Here is a 21,622-nt window from a genome sequence, read left to right on the forward strand (position 1 = left end):
TTATTATTATATTATACATTTTAACCTATTCTCTGCAGTTATTCCTTCCCATCTCGTGTGTTAGGAATAATCATGCTTTCTGTCGACATTTTCATTGTCACTTTTTTTTTGGACAATGCTTTCCTAACCAACAGTTCATCTTTGCTACTGAAACCTCTTGATTTAAAGCTGCCAGCAGGCATCACAGATTAAAGCGCTAATATTGAGCCGCTCTCTGCGTAGGCAGTAAAAACAGAGGAGCGTTTGCTTCCGGAGCAGCGTCCCCCGGTTCCCCCTGCCGGAGACCAGCGGCATCTGGGAGGGAGGAGAAAAGGGAAACAATCCGAGAACGGAGGGGTGGAGAGAGAGAAAAAAGACAGGAGCTCTGCGAGGAGTACGTGAACCCGCAGGAGAAGAGGTGAGTGATGTGGTATGCCGATAAATTTCGCTTCAACGCAGGGACTTGCGGTCGTTTTACGTCTCGTTCAAATGAAAAACGGGAGTTAACTTTTCCCGTAATCTTCCCCGGGCGACGCAGTGATTGGCATCTGAGGGGCCCGCTGTGTTACACACGGTTGGCGAAGGTGGTGGTGGTATAGGAGGATAGGCTGGGGCGGCAGATGAGGGGAGGGGGCATTTACGGGACCCAGGGTATGCTTCTTTCACTTTATTGTCACGTATTTTCCCGGTGTCCGTGGACGAGCTCTCACAGCGTTCAGGGAGTCACACGTTCAATGCGCAGCCGTAAACGGAGCACGGTCGCGGGCAAGGCAGCTGCCGCTGACTCCAGCTTGACTTTTTAACTCAGCCGCTGTGTCGAGGGGACCGAAAAACAGGAGAACCGTCCGACGGTGGACACAACATACGTGTAAAATAACCTTTGTGGCACCTAACGGCTCTTAAACGTGTGTCGTCTTCATGCAGAGGGCCTAGGCTCAGGTAAGAGACGGGGGAAACTGTCCAATCATCCAAACTTGGCCAACCTCAAGACAAAAACAAGGCTTTTTTTATGCTTCACACCCCTAAATACCTTCATATGAGGCAACTAGCCAGTTTGGTGCATTAAGCTAAGTCAGTAAGATATAATATTCATTTCGGCAAGTGACCAAAATAAAAAAAAAAAAATCAGAAAATTTTGAGTAAAGCCTAGATTGGTGTTTTTATCAGTTATTCGTGGATCAGGCAACAATGTGACCTTCCTCACATCTTCAGTTGTATAGTAAATCATTTAAATTTAAGATGATTGATCCAACAAGTATCAGTCTGTCACTCCAACAGTGGCTTAAACCTTTAATCAATTATTAATTTTCTGTTTGGAACTAATTAGCTGACAGATTAATTCAGCCTGTGCCAGTTTTCTGTCCTGTGGTTTCCATCCAGAGGTTGGAAACATTCCCATGTCGTGCTCTGTTTACAGCAACAATTTAAGTAATAAAAAGGCTCATTGTGAAACAAACAGGCATAAAGGGGGTATTCTCTTCACTTAGGCATATTACATTGAATAGTGTGTGGGGCTGTAGGCCATCAGAAACCCCTGGGAGCCCAGTCAGGGACTTGCAGTGGTGCTTGGTCCTGGTTGGTTGTGGCTAGCTAATCATTTCCAGCCTTCCTCTGGTTGTTTCTGCCAGAGCTCCCTGAGAAGATACGGCTGTTTGTTTTATGCAAACATGGAGCCACTTAATTGCATGTTTATGTTTTTGCGATATAAAGAATCTAGAGGAGGACGTGAATAGCTTTCCTGTTTTAATTTTCTTAGAGGTAGGGAGGAGAAAGAGAGAGGGGAGAGAGTGAGAGTTTGGGATATGTAATGATTGTGCATAAACACCTAGAGGGAGCGTCACTGTTGACTCTTGTGGTAAGACTGTAAACGCTCGGGACACAGTTCATGTAATATATTGCAGCCTATGAGGAGAAGGAGTGCTGAAGTTGTTGACAATAACACCAATTGTCAGAGGACCCGATTTCTTCTTTTAGAGTGCACCACTGAGGTTTCACTGCCAGCCTTTCTCTCCTGGCTCTGCTGTATTTGTTTTGCATCACATTTGCACTGGTACTTACTTACTGGTGTATCTGTTTCAAAGGTGCAGTCATGTTAAAAAGCCTCATGAGTAAAGCATGCTTTGAGTCTGATCTAAATATCTTCCCAGTTCTCCCTTTTCCTGCCTTTGCTTCCTTTTTTTATTTTTTATAAGCACTTTGTTGGTAAACAGCTTGTGCTCTCTATTTTAAGCTGTGGTTGTGGCGGTGTCGGTTTGGTGAGTTCATTTGTGCAATTGCAAAACTGAATGTGTCACTGGCTGTACCACCATAGTAGAAATGGTGCACTGTCATCCTCTGCCTCGCCTCCCTCGCTATCCTTGCAGCCTCTATACCCTGCTGTCTTGCTTTTCATTCAAACCTAGCCCTTCTCTGCAGTGTGTGTGCGTGCGTGCGTGCGTGCGTGCATGCGTGTACATGATGTCATTGCTAATTGCTCAGGGCTTTTGGGTTTGGGTTAAGTTGGTTTATATTCTGCTCCTCTCTGTGTTGCCAGCCTCTGTCGTCGCTTCATCCTTCTTTTCCCTCGTCATTTTCTCTCTCTCGCTCCTTTGCCCTCCCTCCCTCCCTCTTGTAGCATTTCTATACAGCAATCAGGAGTTGCTGAGTGTGGAAAAAGTGACTCGGACATTTATGGGTCGAGTTTTGGGCCAAGCACTGCAGACTGTTCCTGAGTGCGTCTTTGTTTTAGCTCTGGTAATATTTGGTATGAGCTCCTCGCTTTCAAGATGCCAACTCATCCTCAAAGGAAGGCGTGCTGCTGCACGATTTGGACACATGCACAGAATGCAAGCGCAAGTCGGTAATGTCTCGTTTTTATATGAAATGAATCAACACATGGCACCTGACCCCTGAAGAATCAGGATTTTAGAAGTTTAGCAGTTTTACAGTCAAAGAACATGAGATGAATGTCAAAACCTTTTCAGCATTTCTGACCCTTAATAATTTCATGAAATGTTGGTTTCAAATCAGTTTTACTGCAGTGTAAGGGTGAGGTAAAATCTTAGCGTTATATTCTGAAGGCAAATTTATTTTTATTTTGTATTTTTTGATTCGAGCATCAGTTCTGCAGCATATATCATTGTTGCACTGGCAAAGTTGCACTTGGGTCAAATTAAGCTTTAGCCTGTGGAAGTTCTGCTTTTCTGTGAGGCAGATAGGAAAGGACGGGAAGATGGAGTAAGGTGAAAAGCATGCAGGAAATGATCTGTGGTGGCCTTGCGGCATATTGGTATCCCACTCAACCCAGGGAGCTAAACCACCTCCCAAAGGTCTCGATTTTAACCTGTATTTTAATACCAGGCTCATCCTTAAGCTGTGTGAAAATGATTTCTGAGATAGTCATTTTTTTTTGTTAATGACTGGTATCTGTGAAAGAGTGTTCAGATATTCCATATAATAGCTGATCAAATGGCTTTAGGTGCTGAAGAAGCTTTTCAGAATCGTCATAAAGTGAACATGCATGGACATCAGAGACGGTCTGTTTGTTTTTAGCCCTTTATGTGGCTAGTTGTTGTACTTTTGGGATTATAAGGGCTAAAAATGCAACAACAAAAAAAAGATTTTTAAAAAGAGCAAAATTTGAGGACCTAGTATGTAGATAAAGTTTTGCATGCCTTCATTAAAAATACTTGAATCGTGTGATGGAGGGGCTCAGGTGGGCATTTTTGTCACATTTGGTTGATTGACCCTAATCCAGGCTGTCACCTTGCAAAGCTTTGAGCACAGCCTAAAATATGTTTCAATAGCCGCGCTAGCCACAGTCCTCAGCAGAATGGGTGCAGTTGTTGGAAAGACGATAAACCTGCATGTGAACGATCCCGGGACTTTCTTGCCTTGCAGCACCAACTCGTTAGTCTGTGTGTGGTCGGGGTCATGCACAGCAGCTGACGAGAAAGCGTGGTGAAAGTGTGCGTGTGTGTACATGCTTGTGTGACTGAGCGTTTCTGCGTGGGTGTGTGTGAGCAATCAGATAAAGAGTTCGGAGATCCGCTACCACCACCCTTCTTCCCTTGTGTAACAATACTTCTGGTCCGCCCCTGACCAAACAACTGTTTGTGTGTGTGATTTTTAGTCGTGTGTGTGTGTGGTGTGTGTGACCAGATTGGACAGATGAATGATGAATTAAGGACAGCAGAGAGTAGATTCATCCCAGGCTGTCATGCTGGCAGGATAACCACGCTACGATTTGTTTGTGTGGATTTATGTGTGCTGCTGGGTCCGGGAGACTGTATGTGTGAGTTGTCAATCTTTTTTCAGCATCTCATTCTCTTCACTTTCAGCCCCCTATCGATGCCTCTCAATAGGGTTATTGTGCCCACTGTTAGGCAGGCTGCAGTGTGTGTGTGCGTGCATGCGTGTGTGTGCGCGCATTGTTGTTGCAGGGAGCAGACAGCCGTGAGGTGTGTTTGAACAGGGAAGGAGCACAGAGGCCCTGTTCATCCTGCGGGGTGTGAAGCCAGATGATAGGGCCCCTTTTTTTTCTCATCTTTCCATCTGTCCGTCTGTCTCGCCTGTTTTTTGACAGCTTTTCGCCCGCATGCTTGCTCCTCATCGCCGCCTTTTCCCCCCTCCACTTTTTTCCGCTTTGTTTTCTTTTCTTTTTTTTTTGTGTGTTTTTCTGTTTGTGTAGCGTGTCGGCTCCTGGCAGCCTCGCCGATGGACTGTCTCCTTGCTGTCAGAGCGCTCTGGGATCGGGTCATCAGTATGCACGTTATTCTGCCTCCAAATTACCTGAGGATGAGGCGAGGATGGACAGGATTTCTACTTTTGAAAGGGGGGGGGGGCTTTTTCTGCGACTCTCCTGTTTATATGTTTCTGTTTCTGATGTTGTCTTTTCCACATGGCTGCACTTTCCCCTGTATACACCCATCAGTTTCAGTTCAGCTGCATAAGGGTTTTTTCTTCTTCTGGCTTTTGGTCTGGCGTTCCCTTCTCCCTCCTCTCGCCTCCTTTTGGCTTTTAAACAAACACACGTGCACACACACAGTCATATGATATGAAAGTGGCTATAAAGGCCAGAGCCCCAGGTGCTACTGTAAATTGGCCTACTTAAAAAAAGTTCAAGGATTTGGGCTGTCTCTAAACAAGGATTAAGAAGTGATAGAAGTGAGAGTCTGGACTCCATGTCTCAAGGACCACTTGGGTAAATGGACAGGTGTTCCTCTGTTAGCAGGTAATTGGATTTCATAAAGAATTTTTAGGAGTGGGGGGAAAAACCTGAAGGGCTTGCCAAGCAAAATATTTGCAGTGCACTAATAATAGCAAGCAGAGCTGAAATTAGTGCTTTAAGCATTTAGCCAGGAGATACGATAAAGAACCAAACATTCACATATAAAGAACAACATTTGTGCAAAAATATGTTAAGCCCTTACTGTTTCCCTTGCAAATTGGCACAAATCTTGAAAATGATTGGAGATCATTTATATGTTTGGTGAAATCAAATTGTAAAAATTTAACGATAGAACAAACAGCTCTGTAGCCAGAAGAAAACACTTATCAATGAGGCTAACTGGGAAAACAGGTTTCAGTTTGCCAAGGAGCATAAAGATTGGACTGTGGAGGAATGAAAAAAGGATCACGTGGTCTTATGAGTCCAGATTTGCCCTGTTCCAGAGTGGTGGTGCATCGACCATCCCTAGTACCTACCATGCAAGCCTGTGGTTGCAATTTTCATTGTAATTTTTAGGTGGTCTGTGTTCAGAAAACAAGGTCAGCTGACTACCTGAATATACTGAGAGCCCAGCTTTTTCCATCCATTTGTGGCACAGGGATATTTTAATTATATTTGACAGCGCCAGTATTCGTTGGGCTCTAACTGTCAAAGAGTGGTTCAGAGAGCATTTTCACACATGGATTGGCCACCAATGAGTCAAGACCTTAATCTCATTGAAGAACCGGGATTTGCTGAAGAAGACTTAATGTATCGGTCTAACTCTCATCATCAGTGCAAGATGTTGGTGAAAAAGTGCAAGTCTAGATGGAAATAAGTGTTGTAACATTGCATAAGCTTATAATGGAACAGTGGATGTGTGCTGTCATCAAAGCTAACACAGTCCAACAAAATATTAGTGTGACTTTTTTTTTTTTTTTGGACCAGGCAGTGTATGTTTGACGCTGCTGTTTTCAGTGTTCAGTAGTGACACTGATATGCACAGTGAATGTATAACATAATAGTAAATGTAAAATAGACACAGGATGCCTCTTGAAAAAATTGACTTATCGTAGATCATAGTCGAGGCCTGCTTCATCACCTTCCCACTGATGCTTTAATTGAAAACTATTTCTCTGATGCCACTCGATAATGCAGGTCACTTGATCCCTGAAAGTGTATGAGAAAACTAGTTTTAGCCAAATATTAGGTCTTTTCTACATCAGCTGTGTGCCAAGATCAGCAGCAGAAGGCAACACTGATTTTGTTTTTTGTTTATTTTTTATCTGTAGGGGTTTTTCGGCTGGTTTAAAATCCCACAGAAGAAATGGTAAAACTGCCACGAACCCTTTCTTCCATCTTGATGTGGAAGGGCAGAGCCTGTAAATTCCTGTGTGGTGAATGCACAGGATGACAGGTGATCTAAAAGTTGAATCATGTGTGCAGTCATTGTGGTGGTGTTCTTTTTGTTTTTTATGCCTACATCATATCCTGTGGTGGGAGTATAAATAACCGAACATCTGTGGTAAGGATGTGATGCGGTGCCAGCCTCATCTCCATATCTTTACTGTGATTCATAAAACCGCAGTTGCATTTAAAACAACTTTGTATTGGGGATTAAAATTTAAATTAATTGACTAGTGTCGCTTTGATTAACCACACAGTGCTGGAATTTGCTTATTGGCTTTGCACTCACTCGTTAGAATAAACGAATTGGCGGCCTCGACCTCTGTTTGCTCCTAACAGGGGTGGTGCAGAGCTGGTCCACTAGTTGTGGTTTAGCTAGCTTTGTCATCCCCATCCAAAAGCAATATCTAGCAGGAGAAGAATGGCCTGCTTAAGCTGGGAAACGACAACGATAAGCAGTACAGAGACAGAGGGAGAAAGAGACAGGCTTTGTGTAGGAGGAAGAGGTGACAAGAGCCAGAGATGGGGTGATTTAAAGTATTGGCGATGGAGCAATCATTGCAACGGTGTCTGTAGTTTCGTTGGCAGTGATGGGACATTCCTTTTCTGATGAGTCACTCGCTCTGATCCACCAACTCTCCTCACATCTTTGACGCTAGTACCCCGTTGCTTTCTCTCTCATTTTCTGAGTCTTTCTGTCTCCCTTCCTTCCTTTCCCCCCCCTTTAATTTGGCAAATAAAGGCCGAGCCTCCAGCCATTTTGATCACACAAGGCTGTGATATTAATACAATCTTGTGGCATTATCATGCAACAGCTTGACACAGGCTGTCTAATGAAAGGTGAGATAACAAGACTGTGCTGAAGACACACACACACAGTTTGATTAAGTGCTGTGCCATTTGTGTCTAGACTTCCCTGTCCTCTCGGATGTCCTGTCACATTTCGGCTATATATAGGATACGCAGTCTCTCCACTGCTTCTGCCCTGGCCTTGGATCTGACAGGCCTTTTGTGCACAGCCATGTCTGTCCGCCCCTCTATGTGTTTCTTCAGAGGGGAAAGGTGTGGCTTTCCAATAGCCAATATCCTCTCTTTCTACCAAACAAAAGAATATGAAGCAGCTGTAATGTTTGCAGTCAAGTGAGAAGTAGTAAGAAGCTCTAATGATCGAAGTGCTTGCTTTTTGCTGACTCATATTGATAAAAGAAATGACAGGAGCATGAGGTTTGATAGTATAAATATAACCTGAGTCAGAAATAAAAATATGGAGAACACTTTATTTATTCTCCTTTTGGTCTGCAAAGAGATATTTTCGGTATTTAGTGAGATGAAAGAGTGAATGAGCGAGTCAGAATTTTAGTTCAGCGTCCCATTTTTACCTGGAACTTTTATATTATATATATATATATATATATATATATATATATATATATTATATTTGGTAACCTGTGATTTTTACTGGGTTAACCTCTCTGGGTTAGTTTCCACCAGGTGACCAGTGACCTGGTTTGGGCTAGAGTTGGCTTCGCATCTGCTCCTTTTTAATGGCATTTCCTTCCATTTGGCACACCCAAATGGAAATATTATAGCAGATGACTTGTAAAGCCAAAATGGATTAACAGGACTTGATTGGAAAGGTGTAATCTTCAGGCTTTTGTTTAGCACATGGCTAAAGTAGAACCTAACACTACCCCTAAGAGGCATGTTATAGTTATATACATGGGAGGACATCTGCATGCTGGACAGCTTTTTGGATCAAAACAGCCTTATCTATGGAGACATACAGTGCACCAACTGTGCACCCTTTAGTTAAAGTGGACTTTAGTCATTCCTGTTCTAGTGGACTTAATGGTCCATGATATCTACAGCTGTCTATGTCCATAGCAGGGTGTGATCGCTGCTTAAGCAGGTCTCCAATGATCTGGTGGATGTTAGTGTTTGAACAAATTAATGTATGAGACTTTGGTTGAAATGGAACCTCTCTATTTTCTGCACATTTTCCCTCATTTTAAGTATGTAGCTGAAACAAAACTTAACCAAAACATTAGATGGGGTGTCCTGGCCAGGTGGATGTTGAGACGCTTGCTGACACATGACGCCAACAGATTTACTCAGCTGTAACTAACGGATGTTAATTCAATGAGTGTGTCAGACAGTGTTGAATTTGCACTATGTGTAAAGTGTAAGAAATGTGGTAAAAGGCACAGAGTGTGATTGTTTAATACAATGGGGAGGTGAACTCTGTCTTTTTAATGTTTATCTGCGATGTTCTCTGCGGTATTGGGAACTGCATCATGTTGTTCAGGTAGATGAGTGGCCATAGGCTCGTTAGTGATCGAGCTCATACGGTTGACAGCTGGTGAATACCAAACAGCACCTGTTAATCCACCAGTTAAATTTGAGAGCAGTAACTCCTGTGGATTCATGACACAGCTCATCGTGCCAGTAAGTGACTCGCAGCACCTTTTCCTGCTGCTGTAGCCTCAGATTCAGTCTTGATATTTGAGCTATAGATGCTGTTCCCGTGGTGACTTTGAGTGATGAACTCTTTGGTTTGGGTGCCTAGCAACGTGAGTCAAACGAGTATTCAGTTTTAATTGTGAACTATTTGATGACCAAAGATGACCCCCACCCCACACTGCTCTCAAATGACTGTAATGAAAGTACTGGATGGACCTTAGCATGTTCTTCTATTTCTGTTGTTTAGTGGTAGTTGACAAACCGTGGTAGTGGAGCATTAAAAAAGAAAGAAAGTTCAGTGATGCAGACCATTTCTCTAGTTATATTAAGTGTAGTAAAGTGCGACGACTCTTGAATGTGCAGGACTGCCCATTTTGCATAACTACAGTGGGGCAAAAAAGTATTTAGTCAGCCACCGATTGTGCAAGTTCCCCCACCTAAAATGATGACAGAGGTCAGTAATTTGCACCAGAGGTACACTTCAACTGTGAGAGACAGAATGTGAAAAAAAATCCATGAATTCACATGGTAGGATTTGTAAAGAATTTATTCGTAAATCAGGGTGGAAAATAAGTATTTGGTCACCTCAAACAAGGAAAATCTCTGGCTCTCACAGACCTGTAACGTCTTCTGTAAGAAGCTTTTCTGTCCCCCACTCGTTACCTGTATGAATGGCACCTGTTTGAACTCATCATCTGTATAAAAGACACCTGTCCACAGCCTCAAACAGTCAGACTCCAAACTCCGCCATGGCCAAGACCAAAGAGCTTTCGAAGGACACCAGGAAAAGTATTGTAGACCTGCACCAGACTGGGAAGAGTGAATCTACAATAGGCAAGCAGCTTGGTGTGAAAAAATCAACTGTGGGAGCAATCATCAGAAAATGGAAGACATACAAGACCACTGATAATCTCCCTCGATCTGGGGCTCCACGCAAGATCTCATCCCGTGGGGTCAAAATGATCATGAGAACGGTGAGCAAAGATCCCAGAACCACACGGGGGGACCTGGTGAATGACCTGCAGAGAGCTGGGACCAAAGTAACAAAGGTCACCATCAGTAACACACTACAACGGCAGGGAATCAAATCCCGCAGTGCCAGACGTGTTCCGCTGCTGAAGCCAGTGCATGTCCAGGCCCGTCTGAAGTTTGCCAGAGAGCACATGGATGATACAGCAGAGGATTGGGAGAATGTCATGTGGTCAGATGAAGCCAAAGTAGAACTTTTTGGTATAAACTCAACTCGTCGTGTTTGGAGGAAGAAGAATACTGAGTTGCATCCCAAGAACACCATACCTACTGTGAAGCATGGGGGTGGAAACATCATGCTATGGGGTTGTTTTTCTGCCAAGGGGACAGGACGACTGATCCGTGTTAAGGACAGAATGAATGGGGCCATGTATCGTGAGATTTTGAGCCAAAACCTCCTTCCATCAGTGAGAACTTTGAAGATGAAACGAGGCTGGGTCTTCCAACATGACAATGATCCAAAACACACCGCCCGGGCAACAAAGGAGTGGCTCCGTAAGAAGCATTTGAAAGTCCTGGAGTGGCCTAGCCAGTCTCCAGACCTCAACCCCATAGAAAATCTGTGGCGGGAGTTGAAAGTCCGTGTTGCTCGGTGACAGCCCCAAAACATCACTGCTCTCGAGAAGATCTGCATGGAGGAATGGGCCAAAATACCAGCTACTGTGTGTGCAAACCTGGTAAAGACCTATAGTAAACGTTTGACCTCTGTTATTGCCAACAAAGGTTATGTTACAAAGTATTGAGTTGTATTTTTGTTATTGACCAAATACTTATTTTCCACCCTGATTTACGAATAAATTCTTTACAAATCCTACCATGTGACTTCATTGATTTTTTTTTTTTCACATTCTGTCTCTCACAGTTGAAGTGTACCTCTGGTGCAAATTACTGACCTCTGTCATCATTTTAGGTGGGGGAACTTGCACAATCGGTGGCTGACTAAATACTTTTTTGCCCCACTGTATTCATAACAGCGTTGCTTATCTAGCTGCTTATCAATACCTAGCTACCAGTGCCAGTTCCATACTGGTTATTAACAACAGCCCTAAACAAGGAGGACAGCAAAGAGGATGCTCTGCTGGGATTTTAAAAACTTTCTAACCACATTATTATTGCAAGGACACTGTCTGAGGTCTTCAGGCATATAAAAAAAAAGCAGTAGGCACTTGCTCTCAAATGTTACGTTTTGGCCTTCACCCAGAGGAGAATCTTCTGTTGTTAAAATATACAGCTCAGAAAAATTCACAACGAGGTTTAAATCACACATCGACTCTTCAGGATTTAAGTATTCAAGCTTATTCAAGTTTACTTATATAGATTGTAAAATTTGCTGAGAAGAGAAGGAGATGACAATGGCCAGTGGAAACCAACAATACCAACACTTTGAGGGCTGGATTCAGAATCACACCAGAGTGTCTCCTCTTTAACCCATTTTTAAAGTGGGGTGTCATCATATCAGACTTTGGTTGAGTAACGTAACACTGACTCTTTGAGTGAATAGTACTTTAGGCATTCAACAGATGTTATGATCACTAATAATACAGAGTACTTAACATAAAAAAACAAGAAAAGGTATTTGAAAATGAGGAAAAAAGTGATATTGTAATATAATCCTGTAACCATGAAATGGAAAACGATTACCCCGAGCTGCAGGCACATGACAGGCTGCACTATAAACGTGTTGTTGTCACACTCCTGGCACTACTTGTTGCCGTCAGCGCTGGGTCCAGGAAAGAGCTGTGGTCTCATTACGTCAAAGTCTTTCTGGCTGCAGGACCGGCTCATCTGCGTTACTGCGTTTCGCTCAGTGTCACTGTATTCGTGGTGCACCCTTTCTCCCCCTCCCTCGACCTCCGTGCTCACCCACAGGAAAGAGGGGTCTGGTAATGGGGGAGGGGTTGGTGCACACTCGGTCCCAAGTTTCCCAAATCCAGGAAATGGTCTCTTGGCTTTGTTTCTGAAACGGTTTTTTTCACTCCTACATCAAAAGATTTCAAACCCTGCAGAATGTTTTCTGGGCTCATTTTCTAAGTGTGTTATATAATTCTTTAACCCCCTGTCACCCCCAGCTGCTTCCTGACTTTATCTGGGCTCGTTTCATCAGGAGCAGTGTGTGTGTGTGTGTCTCTGGAGTCCTGCGCCTTTGACTGGCTGACGTGTTGAGAGAGTTATGGTTAAATAAGTAACTCTATATGTGTTTTCTGTCACAGCTGACCCATTTACTTTCAAGTATACATACAGAGGGCATTCACTGTCACCGGCAGTGTTGAAGAGCTCAGTTTGCTCTGGGTCAGTGAGGGGGATGTGTACACACATGTGCTCACAAATGCTCATTACTTACCTTCATTCTTGAGGCATGTAGCTTTTGTGTTTTGTCTGCTCCTCCTGTTGACTAATTAGTCTTTTTTTTTTTTTTTTTTTTTTGCCCCCCACCTCACAGTGGCCCTGGCCCACCCACCCTCACATGCCTTAGATTCTTTGGCACACCCTGAAAATTCCCCCCTCCTTCCCTTTCTTTTGTGGTAATTTTTTTTTTTTTTTCCCCCCCTCTCACCGTCCCGCCCATGGAAACCACACCGGACGGAAAATGATATAGCTACACACGGAAAATGATATAGCTACACACACACACACACACACACACACACACACACACACACACACACACACAGATGCTGTAAGTCTTTAATTGTGCCTTAAACATCGAGCTATTTGTGTCCGTCCTTCACTCTCTATACATCACTGCTGCTTAGACGAAGCACGGCCGTGTGAGCATGCTCACAACTTGGAGCTCTGTTTGCAAGCTTTGTTTGTGTGTGTATGTGTGTGTTTGTGTGTACATAAGGTTGTTTGTTTAGGCTGCAGTACCATTCAAAGTGTTACTTTGTCTCTGTTATTTCCCGCTTTGACAATTCAAGGATACACACACACACACACACACACACACACACACACACGCACAGTGACGTCTAGCTTCGATTGCAGCTGTGGAACCAGATTTTGTAAATGGTTAATGTTTTCTTTATTGTTTTTACGCACACACACACACACACACACACACACACACACACACACACACACACACACACACACACACACACACACACACCATGACGATGCTTTCCAAATGAGATTACAAAGAGCATCTTCAATAAATCATAAATAATGATCTCTAAGGAAGAAGCGTAAAATACATCTAGCAAAAACTAACCAAGTTAGCTCTTCTTCGTGTTATCGTCCTCGTCTTTCCTTTTCTTCATCTACTGCTTCTTCTCTTTCTCCTTCTATCTTCATCTGCATGCATTACTTCCACTCTTCCTTCTCCTCCTTCATCTTCTACCTATCCTCGTCCACTTCTTCTTTCTTTTCTCCTCCTCTTCAGGTCTTCTGCTACTACAGCTTGTTTTCCTCTCATTTTCCCCCCCGTTTCCTCATCTCCTCTCCCTCCTTCTTAATCTTCTTCTTCTGATCTCCCTCTTTTCTTCTACTTCATCTCCCTTTACTCCTTCATCTAGCAGTTGTCAGTTTCCTCCTTTTTCTTCTTCGACTACTACTTCTCCTCTTCCACCTGCTTTTTTTCCTCTTCTTCGTCTAAGTCGTCATCATCTGCATATTGTTGTTGTTGTTATTATTATTACATTTTCTTCCTCATTTTGTTTCTCCTCAGCCTCTTGAAAAAGTAGAACAGCTCAACAGTGCATCATTGTAGTTTAGATGTAGGCTATGTAGTAGGCAACATTAAATGGGACACGGTAGGGCTGCTCAATTAATCGAATTTTAATCACGATTACGATCTGGGCTTTCAACGATCATTAAAAATGACTGAGCCGATTATTAGCCCCTCCCTAATTTATCCGCGACACCTTAAAGGCCGGTCCGTGAAAATATTGTCGGGCATAAACCGGTCCGTGGCGCAAAAAAGGTTGGAGACCGCTGATTAAGAGGACCCGAGGGAAGCTCGGAAAGCTAAGCAGAAGTTATTTGGAGAGAAGAGTGACTGCCGTTGGTTGAAAAGAGAGGTAAAAAAAACTTCAGTGGTGTTGCACACTATTTTATATTATTTTTTAAAGTCATTGTTAACCCTTTAAAGCCGGTCAGAGCAGCATGCTCCGTGTTGTGTAACTATTTTTAAATCCCTGTAGAACCTGAACCGTGTAAGCTAGTGCAATAATTTGTTTTGCATATGAATCCGGAGGAGTTGTACTTACATCTGATGCCATCAGCTCTCGGTCACGGTTTCCTTCCACATATAGCTTTGCAAAAATTGCATAAAAAGCGCTTGCAGGAACAAAAACATAATATTCCAGAAACACGCTTTGCCGATCTGATCAGCTGTTCGTAACACTTCCCACATTGAAACAGACGTCAGCGCGAACTATCACATGTCCGCCATTTCCTGGCCGAAACCGGAAGTGACGTCATTTTCGCGGAAATGTAGTTTTTTTACTTGTAGGCCTTAAAAGCCTATACTGGTCATGTTTGACTTTTCTGAATAGTTGCTGGGATGCTTAGAACTCAAACTTCACTGCTGGAAATAGTTTATTTTGATGCACATGCTGTTTTCTTTGCAAATTTGCATCATAGGATTGTTTTTTTTTGTTTTTCCTGCAGTGTATAAAAATTGGTGTATCTCCAAAATAAAACTATGAAGACACTCAAAATAAGTTTCCTGTTGTTGTAAACTATTTTGTGCAACTTTTTTGTATTTAAAGTTTTGAGGGATAAACCTCTTAAATTTCTCCAAGTAAAAGTATATGTAAAAAAAACAAAAACGATTTTCAATTTTTTTGTAGTTTATTGCACTTTTTTGCAATTAATGTAGTTACTATGGACTTAATGCATACATATTATTAAAATATGGGCTATAACAGTTGTATAGCAACTTGAAATGCTCCCACAAATGGCACTACAACATGTAAAAAAAAAAAAAAAATCTCTGGCGGACTTGGTTCTATAGTAGGTCTTAAAGGGTTAAATAAATATCGTCAAATAATCGAGATCTCAATTTCAGTAAAAATAATCGTGATTATCATTTTTGCCATAATCGAGCAGCCCTAGGACACGGGTGGTTGGGCCGTGAGGAGCTCTGCACCTTTGACAGCATGTGTTTTGGGCAGTAGTGTTGTCAGCTTGTCGTGGAAGTAGTTTGCAGCTACGTGTTGAAGGCCTGGGCTTTTCTGCAGCCAATGAAAACAAAGCCAAGAAAGATCTGGGAAGTTTGCCTGCTATTGTGCAGCTGCCTTACAGTTTCACGTCCTAATCCAAAAAGTCAGAAAAACACCCCGCTGCATTTTCTGTTTCTGCATAGCTCGGCTTGTCTTGCTGGCTTGAACCCATCCGTTTTGTTTCCGGCGGCCTGGCCTCTGACTGCGACAGTTTTGCTTTCTTGTGAGTCTTTTTCGGTAACAGATGGGATTTCTCACGAGCCGTGGGGGAGAAGAGAGGGGAGGGGGCTGTAAATCAGCGTTATAGCGAGAAATGGGTGGTTTTATGTGAGTTTACAGACCCCCTTCACTTTTATTGAGGAAAAGACAGCATTTCTCTTCTTGACAAAGAGAAGAGTGAGGGGTTGAAAGGTAGAGGATGAATGAGGTGGAAGCCCGGAAAAGAGAGGGAATTGGACAAGAAAATAGGATAGAGGGGGGGAAAGGTAAAAGTCAAGTGGGATTAGCAGGGGAACTAGAATGGTGAGAAACTTTGAGAGGGAGGTGCAGGAAGGAGGGATGAAGCCCATCAAACTGCTGGCAGGCTTCCATCTGGCGTATGAATTTAAAAGCAATCTCAGTCCAGAGTGTCGGTGGTTGGAAACAGCACGCACGTAAAAAGAAACAGAGACACGGAGAGCGATGGAGTGTTTGCAGCTGCTTCCTTCATTCTTTTAGGATCTGGACACTCCGACATACAGACGACACTAAGTGCATGCACACACACAAAAAACAGCACACACTCAGTGGGCTGGCCTGTAGGTCAGAAGTTAAAGGTCAGTGCCAGACTGTGACACATCCTAGATCTTATTACCAACCCCTCCCCTCCCTCCCGGTGAGTGTTTTGTCTAAATGTCTGTGTCTCAGCTTGAACGTCTGTCCCTATATGTATCAGTACCACTGCTGCCCTGCCTGCAGATAGGCCCTCTAATTATGTATAGCCCCCCCACCACCACCATCCACAACAGAGGACTGCAAGGAGTGCTTCAAAGGTGCTGACGCTCCGATGCAGCCCAGATCCAGATGTAGTTGGTATTCAGACTTATCGTTTTAGTGCATTCCTGAACTGTAGCTCCAGCTCCTCTTTTTTTTTTTTTTTTTATTTTTTTTATTTTTTTAAAAACATCATAATGATATGGCATCTTCGGTGCAGTCTGTATTTAGTGTTTGGACAGTGATGTTTTTTTGTTGTCTTTTACTACTTTAGCTCGCTGGACTTAAAATGAAAAGACCGATTTTTAAGTGCTAACTTGAAACTTTAAAGGCAAACTCCTCCAGTTTTATGCATCAAAGTGTTTAGACCAAATTTAAATGGTCTGCACCAAACAGCACCCTGTATTTGTTTTTTGTTTTTTTCAGCGCAGTCGAGTTAAGTGACTCCAGTTGGTAGAGGTGGAGCCCTGTGTCTGGATCGTAGTGAGCACAAAAGATGGATGTAGCCATCATGAAGTCGCCTACTGCTTTCTTTTTAATGAAATGAGCATTTTCAGGGTTTGAAACCAGATACCCCAACCGTGGGGTGGATCTGACTCTTGAAACTGCATGCCTATACGAACATATCCTGGGTAATCCTTTTTTTTTTTTTTTTTTTCTTTTATTTAAATATTAGAATAATCCAAATTCACAAAATGGATTTGGTGTTTTATTCTCTATGATCCGTAATGAGTGCCTGAGCCCATAAACTCATTGGGAAAGGGCTTACAGAGGTCAAAGCTGAGGACTGTTTTCCCCATAGACATTCATAGGACCAGAAGTTCTTTTATTTCCCCCATAATATTAAAAAGGGTTATTTTTTTTTGTACTCTATTTACCCCTTTAAAGCCTTCTAGGAATAAGCATTTCATGATCTCTTCTGAACTGAATAGTTTCTGTCATATTTCAGGCCTGCTTTTAGGACAAAAGGACTGGGCATGCATCAGAAGTTAATGAGGGTGGTCTCTGCCTACCCTTTCTATTAGTTGTCAAACCACATTTTTATTGATATATAGTGATGTGTGAAAACAAGAGTACATTAGGAGGACACGGGAGGGTTCCAGGTGTTGTAAGAGCTGGGCATTTTGACATTAGAGTCTGTGTGCATTGACTCGATTGTGAAGCCTGGCTCAAAAGGCCATTAGAGGAAGTGCAGACTTGATTTCCAGTGAGGTGGTGGTTGGTGCAGATTACTTTATCATCATTATTATTGTTATTATTAATAATAATAATAATAATAATAATAGATCTGGTTGTGTGTATTAACAAACTAAGAAAAATTGAGATTAGACTGCTATGGCCTCCTTTCTCCTCAAGCCTTCTCCCAAATCATAGGCGTAAGGATGAACTGCAAATGCTGCTTAGGTTTAAGGCAAATATCCAAACTGCCAGACTCTGCAGCAAGCTATCCATTTGTTTTCAGTGTGGACACCCTTTTGTGCAAATACCCACAAAGTCTCACATATTCTCTGGTATGCAGACTTGTTGCAGCAGGATCCAAGTAACCAAGCATGCCTTGTAATTTTAATCCCAGAATGCAACATTTCAATTTTTTTTAAACACCAACCCTCTTTCTTTGTCTGAACTTTTCTTTTTCTATTTTCAGATTATGCATGAAAATTGAGTTGCCTTCAAAACGCATCTGTGCCTGCTCACGGTGTGATTCCTAAAGTGTTGCTGTTCCCAGGAGTTTTTAAACCCTTACACCTGATATGGCAGATAGTGTAGTCCATTCGATCTTGCGTGTCCCAACATAAACCATTAAAATGAAAAAAGCATTAGAGTATGTGCAGCTGGTGAAAATTATACAGCTTCTCCTCAGATGTGTGAGTGTTTTATCACAGTTGCTGTAACACTTAGACAAACCAGATGTTTGACTGTTATGTAAGTTGATACTCAGATTGGTGTCAATGTTTCAAGTTTTAAATAATATTGACAATCACATTCATGGATGTATGTGAACTTCATAACACTGCTCAGTTATGTAAACCTGTAGAAAAATGATGTGAGCTTGGAGACCTTTTGTTGTTTATGGGATGTTTTGCAGCTCTGTTGCTTTGGTTCCTTTATTTCCACTTTAGCACATGTCCTGAAATTGGCATTTAGCCGTGGCTCGTTTTGAACATGAACCAACAATGCAACTTTATCTGATACATAGAAGAAGAAGAATTCACTGAATTTGTATTGCATTTATTTTCACTGGTCACATTTCAGCTCAAAGTGAAGCTTTAGGCTAGTTAGATTTTTGTTCTTTTGCACACTCAGACACGCATTGCATGTGTTGCTAATAGGAGACAAATGACGTGACATGATATTAATCACACTCACAACACAGGGTTATGTTGCCATGAGTGTTTATAAAAGCTTTCCAACAGGTTTTTCTGAACCAGCCTCCCTCCGAGTGGTTCGGTAAGACGAATGAGGAGCACAAGAAAGAAGCCAAAACATCTTTGTGTTGCGAGTGTTGCGTGAACTCACTCGCCTACAGTTTTGCAGTCAAGTAAGAAACTTGCAAAGTAAAGCTGCTGGCATTGTAGGTGTGAAATGCTACATTAGCTCTCCCAATAGCTGCTTCTGCCTCGTGGCAGCAAACGCAGAACGACGCCGAACCCAACAGATTAATCCACAGAACAGCAGTTTGTTACCATTATTAGAGACAAATCTCTAATTTGGAAATCCAAAAATCTTTGGTGTACCACTCAAATCTTTAATGATAACGTTACAGAAGCCTAAAATGAAATATTTAATCTGTGTTTTCATCAAGTAGGTTTTGATCTTCTGGCGATTTACTTGTTGAAGGTGATTTTTAGTTCTCTTATGTATTTTTTTTTTTTTGAAGATTTAAATCTTTAACTCAAATTTAAAGATAATTTACAAAAGACTTTTTTTTGAATACATTAATACTATATATGGTTTATCGTGGCCAAATTGTAGTACTTTCATGACCCATCACAGGGCTGGGACCCTCATTTTGGTCGTGAATCCCTTATTCTTGTTCTGAAATTAGCAACCATTAAAAAATTGATTTTTTGTTTATCCAATGATGCAATAACATCTTTTAGGTGGGCTGATTTCCAAGTTATCTTTTGCCGTAAGCCACTTTGATGATTTTTAAACATAACCGTGCTATGAGGTAAACAGTTTCTGAAGTTATTACAATTTTTACACCCTAAAATAGGGCTGTGCGATATGACCAAAATCTCATATCCCGATATAAGACATCTATCGTCCGATAACGATATAAATCACAAATTTTACATTTTCTGTAAATTCTGTGAATCTCAGGCTGTTCGATTTGCGTGAAGTGTTTCCAGCTGTGCGTCGTGTACCTGGAGACGAGTGTTTTAACTGATGCATGAAACGATACATTTTTAGACATAAGTTGTAACGGCCGCAGTTTTCTTTGAGTATTTATTACACAGCGTGCTGCGGGGAAAAGCCTGTTCTAACGTTTGAGTCTAAGGTTTATTTTTTAGCACCTGACAGCTCTTTTTTGCTTTTCATCCATAAATACTCTGCATACTCTTTCACATGATTCAGTTTATTTTGAAGTCTCAACAGGATCTTGAGCTTTATTGTGAAAGGTTTATGTGGAAAATAAACAAGCGAACACGCGATGCTGTTACCGTCGTTGTTGCTAACAACAACGCATAAAAACAGGCGCTTGTAGTGTGGTTATATTAAATATAAGAGAAAGAGAGAACTTTAAGAAATTAATATAGCCACTACAGTGACCATCAAAACGATGAAAAAATATTGCCGTAAACACTTTATTTTGCGACACCACGAAACAAACGATAGCCTAAAATGAAACTATAGACGTTTTTATATCGTCATCCGATATATATCGTTATATCGAACAGCCCTACCCTAAAATCAGTCCAAGGGTCTTCCCAGCCCTTCAGCCAGATGTAAGTGGGATTTTTTATGGTCCATTCTAACTATACTCATTATCTTTCTCTCTGCTTCTCATAGTTGTGTGTTAATAAGAACTGTCCAAAAGTCTGCTGTGTGTGCGTGCGCGTGTGTGTTGGAAAGCAGAGGAGAGTTTACAAGCCTCCGGCGGCATTAAGTTTATGATGGTTCCAGTCAGCAAAGGTTTGGCCCGACTGCACCAAAGAGAGAAATATGAGCTCTCTACAAAATGAACCTTATGTTCTCTCACACACATGCACATATATATATCCAAACATACACACCCATCTTGTGTATTCCTGTTTGATTGAGGTTGTGAATAATTGATGTCTTTATTATTTGTCCCTCTTGTGCCCTTCAGACCTCTCGCTCTTTCTGCTCACCCGTCCCTCAGTCTCTCTCATTAATCCTATTTCATGTTTCTCTCCCTCAGGACGCTGCTGCTGCTGCTGCTGCTGCTTCAGTAAAGCCATGATTGGATGAAGAAAGAACCATTGACTACCAGTATGGACCTGCTCCATCCTGGAGTTTTCCACCATCCTTAGCTCTCAGGTATGCAACAGCTATTTTTTTTTTAAGTGCTTTTCTGTTTTTCTTGTAGTAGTGACTGAAAATAAAGGCCTGTTTCTGTTTTTTATTTTTTTTAAAGTCTTGCATGTGATTTAGCTGTTGAACTGAAATAATGTAGGAATAATATTATATAGAGATTCTTTTTACTGGATAGCACATGTCTCACCTTTAACCTACGTTTTCAGGCTTGCCTTAGAGCTGTGATTCCTGTATCAGAATTATTGTCTAAATAACTTTTAGTGATAAGACGACCTCAAAAGTTCCCTATTTTGACCTACCGTTATGGTAGGTCAAAATTGGGTAGGCCGCTGAAATATATAATTGTGCTAGTCTTCATCAAAAATGCACTGACAGATTTTCCTTGGAGTGACTCAGGTGGACTGCTTCAGTGTTTGGATTGACTTCAAACCTGATAAGAAAACGATCATTTCCAGGTTCCTCCCACCTTTAAGATACCACCTTAGCTTTATGATAGGAAGGAAGCATTGTTGGACTATCTTAGTGTTTACAGCAACAGTAGATTAGCATTGCTAACATAACTTCTATACCCCTGACCGCAGCTCTATCATTATGTGTGTTTTGTTTAATTATTCAGAAATGCTTTGGATATCCACTTTAGTTTCTGCTGTCTCAGAAACCTCTTCCGTCTCCCTTATTACTGTATTATACATGCAGAATCAGACGTACTCAGGTCCGTGTGTGTGAGGGACACAGTATGGAAGACGTCTGAGATCCCTATCGACTGATTTCTTCTTTGATTCCTCCATGTTTGATTCATAGTCTCCGTTTAATCATTTTGATTTCTGTGGCCAGCATCCTTGCTTTATCACAGTGTTGTGTTGTCTCCATAGAAACCAGCTGTCAGTGGGTTTCACATGGATGAATGCGGTCTCTGTGG

General features: G+C 42.0%; 1 protein-coding gene across 4 annotated transcripts in view; it reads left to right on the forward strand.

Moving 5' to 3' along the window:
* The first annotated feature begins 254 nt into the window (after positions 1–254).
* The window catches only part of apbb2b (amyloid beta (A4) precursor protein-binding, family B, member 2b), a 57,478-nt gene continuing 36,110 nt past the window's right edge, over positions 255–21,622 (forward strand). For 3 of the 4 annotated variants that reach the window (XM_082535234.1, XM_082535233.1, XM_082535235.1), the window contains exons 1-2: positions 256–397; positions 20,588–20,706. The gene's annotated coding sequence lies outside the window, so the exon portion shown is untranslated. Of the gene's footprint in view, positions 398–20,587; positions 20,707–21,622 lie in introns of all 4 variants that reach the window. The other variant, XM_082535232.1, reaches the window with a different exon arrangement.

This window comes from Aulonocara stuartgranti (assembly GCF_965226115.1).
Source record: "Aulonocara stuartgranti genome assembly, chromosome: 6".
NCBI lineage: Eukaryota > Metazoa > Chordata > Actinopteri > Cichliformes > Cichlidae > Aulonocara > Aulonocara stuartgranti.